The following is a 13,271-nucleotide window of genomic DNA, read 5'->3' as shown; positions in this document are numbered from 1 at the left end:
CAGGCTAGGGGTCCAATCGGAGCTGTAGCCACTAGCCTACGCCAGAGCCACAGCAACGCGGGATCCGAGCCGCGTCTGCAACCTACACCACAGCTCACAACGCCGGATCGTTAACCCACTGAGCAAGGGCAGGGACCGAACCCGCAACCTCATGGTTCCTAGTCGGAATAGTTAACCACTGCGCCACGACGGGAACTCCTGGACAAACTTTTTTTTTATTATGAAAGTAATTTTAGACACATTTCCATATTAAAGCAAGCAAAGATGCACAACCATTTCTCCATGGATTCTTAAACAAATAACATTTCCAAAAGCCCCTCCGTGCTATGCCCTAGCATCCCCAGTTCTGTCATTTAACAGCTGATGCTTGTTTTTCTAATTAAAAAAAAGATACAAAAGAACTTATTTACAGAACAGAAACAGATTCATAGATTTCAAAATCAAACTTAGGGTCACCAAGGGAGAAGGATGGAGGGCGAGGTAAATTAGGAGCTAAGGATTAACATATACCCACTACTATATATAAATTAGAAAACTAACAAGGACCTACTGCACAGCACAAGGAAGTCTACTCAATATTCTGTAATAATCTATATGGAAAAAAAAAACAAAAAAGAATGGATGTATGTGTATGTATAATTGATGCACTTTGTTGCACACCTGAAACTGACAGAATCTTGTAAGTCAGCTATACTCCAATAAAATTTAGAAAAAACAAAACAACTAATATTTGGGAGTTCCTGTTGTGGTGCAGCAGAAATGAATATGACTAGTACCCATGAGGATGCAGGTTCGATCCCTGGCCTTGCTCAGTGGGTCGGGGATCTGGCGTTGCCGTGAGCCGTGGCATAGGTCGCAGATGCATCTCAGAGCCTGCATTGCTGTGGCTGTGGTGGAGGCCAGCAGCTGCAACTTCAATTAGACCCCTAGCTGGGAACTTCCATATGCCATGGGTGTGGCCCTAAAAACAACAACAACAACAACAACAAAAACCCCACCAAAACCCCTAGTATTTGTAAATATACGCCAGGCCAAATGCTACGGTTGCATTAGGCATGGCAACAGCAAGCGTTCCCACATTTTCCCATGGAATCACCCGAGGGTCTTGTCAAGCCATAGGTTGCTGGATCTCTCTCCAGAGTTTCTGCTTTATTAAGTCTGTGCTGGGAATTTGCTTCTAACAAGTCCCCAGGTAATGCTGTTGTGGCTGGTCCAAGGAACACACTCTGAGAACCACTACTGTAAGGAAAACCTTAAGAAGCACTAGATTTCTAGGTCACAGACATCTGTTTGTGTCACTTTTTAGATGCAAAAACCAAATCAAAGAGAGGGTAAGTAATTTACCTACAGTGCACAACTAGCTAATGACCAAGAGTTATTATTTTCATCCTGTGCATGTTGCTTTAAGATTCTCAGAAAACAGAGACTAGATTATTTATAGTCAGGGAAATTACAGACCACAAATTTTCTTCTCTCTCTGTGGTAACACTCTAGCTGCTGAACTGTTCTTCCTCTATAAAACTTTTTCAGGCAACCTTTCGTTCAATAAAACTAAAGCTGTGTTACATGGAAGGACAAGCATTTCTTGACCCTTTATTCTGGCACCTCTCCGTAATAACTGTCAAGACCAGAAGCAGAACCCAAAGACGCACTTGTCAGAAATGAGCAACTCATGGCTCAAATGAACAAAGAAGGAGCAACTACTGAGAGACAAATGTAAAATCCGAAGTTTTGTGTTGAATGAGCAGGATATGAGATTGAATTTCAGAAGACATGGGAATTTCACAAACAAGCAACACATCTCTTGTCAGCTCTTTTTGCCCAAAATCATTCCAATGACATTTAATACTGGCCCTTGGTCTGCAAATCATTAACACCACTGCAAAAATAGTTCCAAAAAGTGGACCACTGACAAAGTTAAACTAGGCAGTTACACCAAATAATTAGTGTGGAAAAGGCAAACTCACTTATTCAAAAACTCTTTAAAAAACTAAACATCAATTCCACTAAAAGAAGAATAAACATGACTGAATATAGTCAAGATACAAATGTTATCTAAGAGAATGACTTGAAAAGCCTATCTGTTTAACTTACAAATTTTTTATTAGAGTATAATTGAGTTACAGGGTTGTGTTAATTTCTATACAGCATAATGACCCAGTTTATATATATATTATATATACATTATATGTATTCTTTAATCCTGAAAAAAATAAATTCACTTGTAATTTAAAAGAAAAATTTTAAATAAAACAATTTAAACAAATTAAAATAAAGCCCACATCATTTATGACATGTTAATAGCAAAGGATGGAAATGCACCAATTTCCACCATGTGCAAAAATGAAGAAACAGAAAAACCATAATGCAAAAACTTGCATGCGAATGTTCCTTGCAGCATTATTCATAATATTCCCAAAGAGGAAACAATCCAAGTATCAACTGGTAAATGGATAAACATGCAACATTCATAAACAAGTCTATTCATGCAACAGAAGACTATTAGCAATAAATAGGGACAAACTGCTGATAACCTGTCAAAACAAAGACGAGCCTCAAAAACATTAACACAGGGAAAAGAAACCAGAAGCAAAAGATCATATATTTTATGACATATGAATGACCACAAAAGGAAAATCTATAGACACAGTGGACATTCGTGGCTGACTGGGTCTGGAGGTTGGCATGAATGAGGGAATTGACTGCAGATGAGTATGAAGGAATAATGGAAAACTTCTAAATTTCTATTGGGATGATAGCGGCATTAGTCTATAAAGTTTCTATAGATTCTTGAATTACATGCTTAAAAATCATTAGGTAGGAATTTCCATCATGGCTCAGCATTAATGAACCCAACTAGTGTCCATGAGGATGCAGGTTCGATCCCTAGCCTCGCTCAGTGGGTTAAAGATCTGGTGTTGCTATGAGCTGCAGTGTAGGTCATGGATGCAGCTCAGACCTGGCCCTGTTGTGGCTGTGGAGTAGGCCAGCAGCTACAGCTCCAATTCAACTCCTAGCCTGGGAACTTCCGTATGCCATGGGTGTGGCCCTAAACAAACAAACAAAATCATTAGGTACCATGCATAAAAATAAACTCAAAATGGCTTAAAGACTTAAATACAAGACAAGACACCATCAAACTCCTGGAAGAGAACATAGGCAAAACACTCTCTGACATCAACCTTATAAATGTTTTCTCAATTCAGTCTTCCAAAGCAACAAAAATAAAAGCAAAAATAAACCAATAGGACCTAATCACACTGACAAGCTTTTGCACAGCAAAGGAAACCAAAAAGAAAACAAAAAGACAACTCACAGAATGGGAGAAAATAGTTTCAAATGATGCAACTGACAAGGGCTTAATCTCTAAAATATACAAACAACTTATACAATTCAACAGCAAAAAACCCAAAAACCCAATGGAAAAATGGGCAAAAGACCTGAACAGACATTTCTCCAAGGAAGATAAACAGATGGCCAACAAGCACATGAAAAAATGCTCAACATCCCTGATTATTAGAGAAATGCAAATCAAAACTACTGTGAGGTACCTCCTCACACCAGTCAGAATGGCCATCATTAGTAAATCCACAAATAACAAAGGCTGGAGGGGGTGTGGAAAAAAGGGAACCCTCCTGCACTGTTGGTGGGAACGTAAGCTGGTACAACTACTATGGAAAACAGTATGGAGATACCTTAGAAAACTATACATAGAACTACCAAATGACCCAGCAATCCCACTCTTGGGCATTTATCTGGACAAAACTTTCCTTGAAAAATATACATGTACCCTCATGTTCACTGCAGCTCTATTCACAATAGCCAAGACATGGAAACAACCCAAATGTCCATTGACAGGTGAATAGATTTGGAAGATGTGGTATATACACACAATGGAATACTACTCAGCCATAAAGAAGAACAAAAAGCCATTTGCAGCAACATGGATGGAACTAGTGACTCTCATACTAAGTGAAGTAAGTCAGAAAGAGAAAGACAGATACCATATCATATCACTTATATCTGGAATCTAATATATGGCACAAATGAACCTTTCCACAGAAAAGAAAATCAGGGACTTGGAGAATAGACATGTGGTTGCCAGTTGGGAGGGGGAGGGAGTGGGATGGACTGGGAACTTGGGGTTAACAGATGCAGACTATTGCCTTTGGAATGGATAGGCAATGGGATCCTGCTGTGCAGCACTGGGAACTATGTCTAGTCACTTATGATGAAGTATGATAATGTGAGAAAACAGAATGTGTACATGTATGTGTAACTGGGTCACCATGCTGTATGGTAGAAAGTTGACAGATCACTGTAAATGAGCAATAATGAAAAAAATAAAAGTAAAAATAAATCTTTAGGTAAATGAAAACTTACTGTTAAGTCAAAGGAAAGTTCAAAGAAAAGCTTGTTCAAATAAGAGGTACATTATAAGCAAGAGAAATTCTGGATGATGATTAAATCATATTTGAAACCAGTTTCAAGAAGACATTATCCTGATATAACTAAAGACAGAACTTACAAAATGGAAATAGGAGTTAAGAAACATTGAAGAAAAAAAAATCCAAAAAAAACCAAATCAAAAGGTCTTCCTTAGGTGAGTGGATAAACATACAATGTACTCCTATTCAGCAATAAAAATCACAAAAGATAAGCACTGACCTTAAATACATATCGATAAGTGAATGAATTCAGGCTTAAAAGGCCACACAAATGTATATGATTCCATGTACGTGACATTCTGTAAAAGGCAAACTCTAGTGACAAAGAAAGAGCTAAATGAGAACAGAAATGGTAGATTATATGCTAAAAGCAATTCAGTTCTGTAACAGAGAAAATAAACCTGAAAAGGTATCCTTGGAAATTGGAATCTTAATGTGAAGAAATTTTATATGTAATTTATTATGTTTATACTTCTTTTTACATAAATGCCAGTAATTTATTAAACATTTATGTCTAAATACGTTCAAATGAGCTCTCTTTGTCATAGAAAATCACAAGTGATTAATATCGTAAATCAAGAATACTTCAACAAAGGAAAAAGGTATCCCATAATATAGGGAAGAAGAATAAAGACATCAAAATGAGGGAAATGATGATATGAAAGTTTAGAAACAAGACTTTCAAGAAATACATAATATGAATTCAAGAGGGAGAGAATGGAGTGCATAAAAAGAAAAGCAATAACTGAAGAAGTTTTAGACAAAAACTATCTAAACCAAAAGTCTGTAATAGAGGCCATAGGTGTGGATTGTTTGAGTTGCATATTTAAAGATATAGACAAGTTACATAACATATCTTTTTAGCTTTCTTCAAAACTCTGAAGATTCAGCACACCTGAGAAGGTCTGTAATCCCTGTTATATATTTATAAAATAGAAAGAAGCTAAAGGAGAAGCAAGAAGCAAGAGAGAAATAGAAGAGTTAAAAGCAAGAAGAAATCAAAATAAGGGAGTTGTCAGGAGCACTGCCTTTTCTTAGGGGAAAGAAATGATTTAAAACATTTAGCTTTAGGGAGTTCCCTTCATGGCTCAGTGGTTAACGAACCTGACTAGGAACCATGAGGATGCATGTTCCACCCTTGGCCTCACTCAGTGGGCTAAGGATCCGGCGTTGCCACGAGATTCGGTGTAGGTTGCAGACACGGCTTGGATCTTGCATTGCTGCGGCTGCAGTGTAGGCTGGCAGCTGTAGCTCCCATTCAATCCCTAGCCTGGGAACTTCCACATGTCACAGGTGTGCCCCTGAAAAGCCAAAAAACAACAACAAAAAAATGTTTAGCATTGGGTCTTATTTTGATAAATGTGACAAAATCTCTTCTATTTCCCTGAGAATCAGCAATAAAGATTTGCATCACTGTTTTATGTATTTGAAATCAGGTGTGTGTGTGTGTACATGAACAGCTATGTGGCAGATGCAATACATAAAGCTAAACCTAGCTTAAAGATAAGCACTAGATGGGCTCGTCTACATTTAGATAACATAGGAAAGTGAGTAAAGCACCTTTTAGAGTAGTAGTTAAATCGCAAGCCTGACATAATAATAACAGCCAGAAAAAAGCAATGGAAGGATACGTATTTTACAGTTAATTATTTGTCAAAGACTGGAATAAATGTGATAGTTTTTTTTTCTGTTTTAAATTTGATTCAGAAAATATTTATTACTTTTATAATCAAAAAATCCTGGGGGTTCCCCTTGTGGCTCAGCAGTAACGAACCCGACTAGTATCCACGAGAACGCAGGTTCGACCCTTGGCCTCATTCAATGGGTTAAGGATCCAGCGCTGCTGTGAGCTGCAGAGGTGGCTTGGAGCTGGTGTTGCTGTGACTGTGGAGTAGGTCAGCAGCTACAGCTCCAATTTGACGCCTAGGCTGGGAACGTCTATAAGCCACAGGTACAGCCCTAAAAAGCCAAAAAAAAAAAAGTGCTAGTAGAGGCAGTTGAGCTCAAAACGTTTCTTCCAGGCCAGGACAATCAGAGAATCCCATCAAATCATCTCAAGCAGCATAGTTGCTAGAGAGAAAACCAACCTCCAGAAAAGCTGGTGAGAGCCAGGAGGATACAGCTCATGCTTTCAGAACAGCTGGTGGATGCCTTCATCTGGTGTGAGGGTAGGGACCTCATGGATAAGGGGTCCTGAGAAACCACTTCTCCCCAGGGAGGAGCATTCTGGGTGAACGCCTGCTTCCCGGACGCTGAAAGGCTCCATGTCCGCGGCTGGTGAAGGATTTTCACGACCTGTCTTCGCCTCGTTTTCGACAACCACACGCTTCCCACCAAACTGAGACCGAGAGGCAGCGTTTCCTGAGGTTTTAACAGATGCGGTGTCTCTTCTGCAACCCTCACCACCACTCTCCAAGGTCCCGCCGGGCTCGATTTTCTCTCTGTTCTGTTTGTCAAACAGGTTCTGTGAATACTTCAAACGCCAGTTCTTCCCTTCTTCCGAAAAGGATTTCCTCCACCGGAATCTCTCTTCGCCGTGCTGGCTCCCTTTCTTCTCTCACCTCTCAGCTCAAATGTCATTTTCAAAAAAAAAAAATTAGAAACCCCTCTCCAGGTGCCCTAAAGTGTGTACCTCACCCCGATCCTCTTTATCCCACACCCTGTTTGTCTTCCTTCCCAAATGAGGGCGAAGGCCACACATCTCTGGTTCATGGTTGTACACACAATTCTTATAAAGTACTAGGTACTCACCAGGGCTCAGAAAAAGAGAGCGAGCACGCGAGAGAGCACACTGCTTTCACAAATGGACCAAAACAAACTGGGCGAAGACAGACTGAACCTGTAACAGTAGCCTTGTTTACACAGCCAAGCTTCAACAAACAGTTTAAAAATTACCTCCCCAAGAAGGCCCGATGTGTCGAGCATGTGTTATCACCTGATGCTGACTACACAGTAAATAAACTGCCAAACCCCTTCTTCTGTGAAATACGTATACTTTGGCATAGCTCGTTTTTATTGCAATGTTTCCCAGCATTTTTCAGACGTAGTGTGGAAAAAACTAGAAAATACATTAAAAAGATGTCCTGTAAATTCCTGCCAACACCGGACCCAACTGTTCACCCGAATATACTTTCTTCAGGCTCTCAGGCCAGATGGCTACCTGGAGAGACAGCTGGCTCCCTTCCTGCTTCTCTGTCTATCCATCCATCCACTCATCTGTCCAGATGTCCATCTTCTCTAAGCATAAAACACACATACCAAGATACACACGCATATGTGTATTTGCATAGCATTCATACAGTTTTACAGACTGTTTAAACCCAATAATAAACATTTTTACCTACTTATTTATTCAACAAATATTTTAGCGAGCATAGTGTATTCCACGCATTATTCCACGTGCTGAAAAGTAATAGACAGGACAGCGTCTTGCCCTCAAGGTGATGTTCTGATAAGGGAAGAAAGATTACATGGCCTAAATAAAGATCAACATGCAATAAAACAGGGTTATAGGATAGACAGCGACTAGGGGTGGAGGATGTGGCTTAGGTGATAAGGGACGGTATTTCAGAAGAGGTGACATTTGAATTGAAATCTGAATAATAAGAAGGAGCCAGTCATTGAGAGAACAGAGGGAAAAGAATGCCAGCTAGCAAGGAAGCAGTGTGGCTTCAACCTTTCGATAACCTCTCAATCAATATTTGTCTATAAGCAGTATATTAACTACATACTATTTTATTACATGGATGTCATAATACATACTGGTAAATATTTAGGTTGCTCTAAGTTTCTTTTTCATAATTACTGCTATAAAAAGATGTTCAGGCTTCATAAGCTAAAGGACATTTATATACTTAAGCAAACATTAAAATGAATGAAATGTTTATTGGTATGGAAAAATGCTTACAATGGAATGCTAAATGAAAAATTATCAAATAGCATATAAACTGCATATTTGTGAAAACAGATATGTAAAAATTTCATTTACAAGAAGAAGATAACTTTGGATGGGATAAAGAACAAAATAATAAACCTACACTTTAATATTGCTTATCTCTGACTGCTGGCCATGCAATGTATTCTATCTTCTTTTTTATATTCTGAATTTTCTAGAATGGAAATGTATAACCTGTAACAACATGTAACTACTTTTAAGATAAAAAGCAGATTATAAACAGTACCTGAGCTGTTATTCCATTATTTTAAAGAAAATATGTGTATGTGTTTATTCCTTTCTAGGAACTAGGTATGTATATTTCTGCACATACTGAAATTATTATCTCTAAGATGTGAGACTGTGAATGATTTCATTCCTCTTATTTTACCATCTGTATTTTCTACAATTTAATAATATACTAATTCTGCAGTAGAAAACGTCTAATTTTTCCTCAGTGGAAAAGGAAAATACTGTATTCGTAGAAAAGTTTTAAGATGCAGAAACTGGAGTTCCCATCGTGCTGCAGCAGAAATGAACCCGACTAGTATCCACGAGGACATAGGTTTGATCCCTAACCTCATCCAGGGGGTCAAGGATCCAGCGTTGCTGTGAGCTGTGGTGTGGGTCGTAGATGCAGCTCGGATCCTGTGTTGCTGTGGCTGTGGTGTAGGCCAGCGGCTATAGCTCCAATTCAACACCTAGCCTGGGAACTTGAATATGCTGCAGGTGCAAGCCTAAAAAGCAAGCAATAAATAAATAAATAAGCAGAGACCATAAAGAAGCAATTAAATTATCTCTAAAGATGATCAAAACTAACATTAAAATTATATAAACATACACAGCTATTCACATGTGAAATTGCAACTAGTTATAAGAATACAATGCATTACACAAAGTCGCTTAGATGATGCAAACAGCATAAACATCGATTTGTAACTATATCAGGAATCCAACATTTTCTGTAAAGGATCAAACAGTGAATATTTTATTCTTTATGGGTCATGTGGTTGATCTTGCACTTATTCAGCTCTGCTCTAACCCAAAAGTATCCACACACTGTTGTGTTATGGTAAATCTTTATGGGCACTGAAATTTGAATACCATATAATTTTCACATCCTTAATATTATTTTTAATTCAATCTTTATAAGTGGAGGGAAAAAATCCTTTAGTTTATGAGCTGTACAAAAACAGATGGTAAGCTGGATTTGTGCCCCAGGTCACAGTTTAAAGAGTTTATCTGTTTACTTTTGCCTACTTCTTTTAAATATGGTGTGACTCAGGCACAGTTAAACATTCAGACCCTGCTAACATCAGGTGGCGACACCATGCTACTTTTCTTGCTGATCTGAAAATAAACTGTAGATTCTGTTAGAAACTTGCCCATCGAACTTTCCACAGGCATTAAACTGAAATGTCCTTTTCAGTATCAAAACACATTTCGATTTCATCCTGAAGAAATATTGCTCTGGCAGAGAACAAGAGTCCCTAAATTTTCCAAGCAGTACCTAAGGGGCAGCTTTTAAAGGAACATTAATGTCAATGAGAACTGCCCAGAACAATCTGTGCTTTCAGGTGAAAAACTGTTGGTAGCAGGTTGACGGAAACAGTGCAAGGTATAAAAAAGAAACAAACTATATGGAAGATTTCTACCAACTCTGAAGATCGCTATGAAGAAACCTGGTGATTTTTCAAACTTTTCGAATTTTTGATGACATAAATTCAAATAAATGGCATGTGAGAGTAATGCCCAGCAGTGCACAAAAAGATCATCTGACATTTTTTAGACTGTTTTCAAATGCTCAGCTTCACATATATCTGCATTTAATACAGAGTAGGCAATACCCAATAATTGAAGTTGAGGAAATGCCATATAAATAATTGTTACCCTGATGTACAAAAACGTGCATTCAAATTTACAAGGTAAAATATGGCAGAGAGAGAACCACAGATCTCATGGAAAAATACTTTTATGGCCAGTGAAGACAGTTATAATTCAGGACATTTAATTAAGTTCCAAGACGAGCAGATAGTTATTCATTGCAATGAAAATGTTTTATATACTATGAACATTTTAAGAGTCAGTACCAATCTTATTCCAAGGAAATTTTGTCCAAAACAAGTTAGCAACTGTTAAGTTTGCCCTTTCCCATTGCATAAAAGACCATGAACTTCTCTGAGTATACAAGAGCCTCGGCGACAAAAAATGTCATACGTTCCCATTCTTGTTTTTATTTTTTTTCCAAAATTATTTTCCAAAATTTATTTGTAGGAAAAACACTGAGTTCTAGAATGATTAAAAAATTGAGTCTTTTTTCCTAATTATATTCAGTACACATAAAGTAGCAGAGACTACAGAGTTTTCTATTTCAATCACGCAAAACTGATCTGAACGAGCCCCAGTCTATGCAATTTTACCAAAATACAAGGTTGTGTCCTGGTGGAGGTGAGTCTGGTGGCAAGGATCCTATTACTCAAATAGAAGCATGTGCTTCATCTTCCAGAGTCAGTATCACATTTGAGACTTGTTTTTTTTTCCTGCATCACATGGACTTTTTAAAGCAGTGATCTTAATACCCTTGAAACATGTTTCCTTTGAAACATTATCATTTGGAAAAGTGAGATATATAATTATAATATTTTTTTAAATGGCTACCTTGTAAACAACCAGCAAAAGTTTGTTTTGTTTTGTTTTGTTTTTAATTTTGGCTATTTTATTATCATTGAAAATAAGGATTTTAGCAAATGAGTCATTAAAGGTTTTTAAAAAACAGTTACCCTGTACAATGGTGACACACTATGGAAGAATATGATGGTTGGTGCACAGAACATCTTGGAACAAACGTAAGAAACTCTACAACCACATCAGTATTTGCGGACTTGAAAGGTGAGCGATGCCCATGGGTTGTAGTCTTGGTGAATCTCGATGATCTGCTGCTTGATAAAGTGACGATGGGTAGATGGAGGCTTGGATTCAATTCCACATACACAGCCGACAATTTTAATGATGGTTATGACAGTAAAGACGATGGTGATATGACTGCATCGGAAGTGCTACACTGTCAGAGCATTCGGTTACACCAACTAGAAGATATTCTTTGCAGAAGTTAGGGAAGGAAGCAAAGCTCTGAAGTTGTCCACCCAAATTCCTAAGTTGTACCATTATTTTTTGTAAATAAAAGTCAGATGTCCATATGTTTTTAAGATTATACATGTATATATTCTTATATTTATATATATTTACATAAACACAGATAAAATATATACCCAACTATGACAAGGGTTTAGAGATGCAACTGTAGTTTAATACTCAAAAATTAACCAATATACATCATCAGATAAACAGACTGAGAAAGAAAAACTACATGATCATATCAATCAATGCAGGGAAAGAACGTGACAAAATTAAACATCTTGGTAAAAAATCTTGGAGAAATAGAAATAGATGGCAACTTCCTCAACCTCATAACAAGCAGCTTAACCTACAGATAACATTATACTTACTGATGAAAATTTTAAGCATTCCCCCTAAGATAGGGCACAGATACCCACTATCATCACCTCCATCCAACACAGTTTTGGAAGTGTTTGCCACCACAAAGAGATAAGAAAATGAAGTAAAATGCATACAGATCAGGAAGAAAGAGGTAAAACTGTGCCTATATGCAAATAGCACAATTACCTACCTAGAAACTCTTAAGGAATTTACAAAAAAAACCCTTAAAATTAATAAGTGTGTTCTGCAAGGTTGCAGATATAAGATAAAACACAAAAATTATTTCTGCATATCAGAAATGAGTTCATGGACCTGAAAATGTATTTAATCCTAATTACAATTACTCGAATATATTAAATATTTAGGTATAAATCTAATAAAACATACATAATTTATATACTGAAAACTATAATACTGATGAAAGAATTCAAAGACTATATAAACAAATGGAGACACCCATCAAGCTCATGCACTGGAAGATCAACAGAGTAGGATGTCAACTCTCAAATTCACATGCAAGTTGGTACAATTACTATTAAAATTCCAGAAAGAATTTTTTGTACAGAGGTAAAATATTAACTCAAAATTAATATGGAAAGTTAGGGGAACAAGAATAGTTAGATACTATGGAAAATCATAAAGTGGAGAGAATGAGTCCATCCAAGTCTAAAACTTTCTATACAGTTACAGGAATCAAGACTCTGCACTGGCAGAGGAGCAGAACAGAGAACTCAGAAATAGATTCACAGAAACGTGCCCAGCTGACTTTTCACAACAGTGCAAAAGCTACTCAATGAAGGAAAGATTGTTTTCAATAAATGATGCTAGGACAATTGGGTATTCATTGACCAAAAAATGAACCTCTTAGGTACCACACAAAAATTATTACTATTGTCAGACTGTAAAATGGTGCAACCACTCTGGAAAAATGGTCTGCCAGTTTCTTAAAAAACATGCAACTAGTCTATGACTCAGCACCTATATTCCTGGACATTTATTCGAGAGAAATGAAAGTTTATGTTCAAACAAAAATCAATATACTCATGTTTATAGATGATTTATTTGTAAGAACTCAAAACGAGAAAGAACCCAAATGTCTTTCAAAGGTGAATGGTTAAACAAACAGCGCTATCAATTATGGATTGCCAATCAACAATACATAATGTTGTTGAAACAGGCAACAGCCTCGATGAATCTTGAGGGAATTTGCTAAATGTTTTTAAAAAACTCTCAAATATTACACACTATACAATTTTATTTCTATAACATTCCTAAAATAACTCAACTACAGAAATGGAGAACCTCAGTTGTTGGTTGCCAGAGGTTATGGATGGAGGTGGAAATGGGAGGAAAGTGGGTGAGGCTACTTAAGAGCAACACAACAGAACTCT

General features: G+C 37.3%; 1 long non-coding RNA gene across 9 annotated transcripts in view; it reads right to left on the bottom strand.

The window, feature by feature from the left end:
- LOC110257443 (uncharacterized) overlaps positions 1 to 13,271 on the bottom strand; it is a 678,610-nt gene that overhangs the window by 483,075 nt on the left and 182,264 nt on the right. The gene's annotated exons all lie outside the window — the stretch shown is intronic.

This window comes from Sus scrofa, chromosome 17 (genome assembly GCF_054392235.1).
Source record: "Sus scrofa isolate SSC_HxYL_T2T_F1_AM1 chromosome 17, Sscrofa_HxYL_maternal_Yorkshire_Landrace_v2.0, whole genome shotgun sequence".
Lineage (NCBI taxonomy): Eukaryota > Metazoa > Chordata > Mammalia > Artiodactyla > Suidae > Sus > Sus scrofa.
This window is presented reverse-complemented; position numbering and strand designations above follow the sequence as displayed.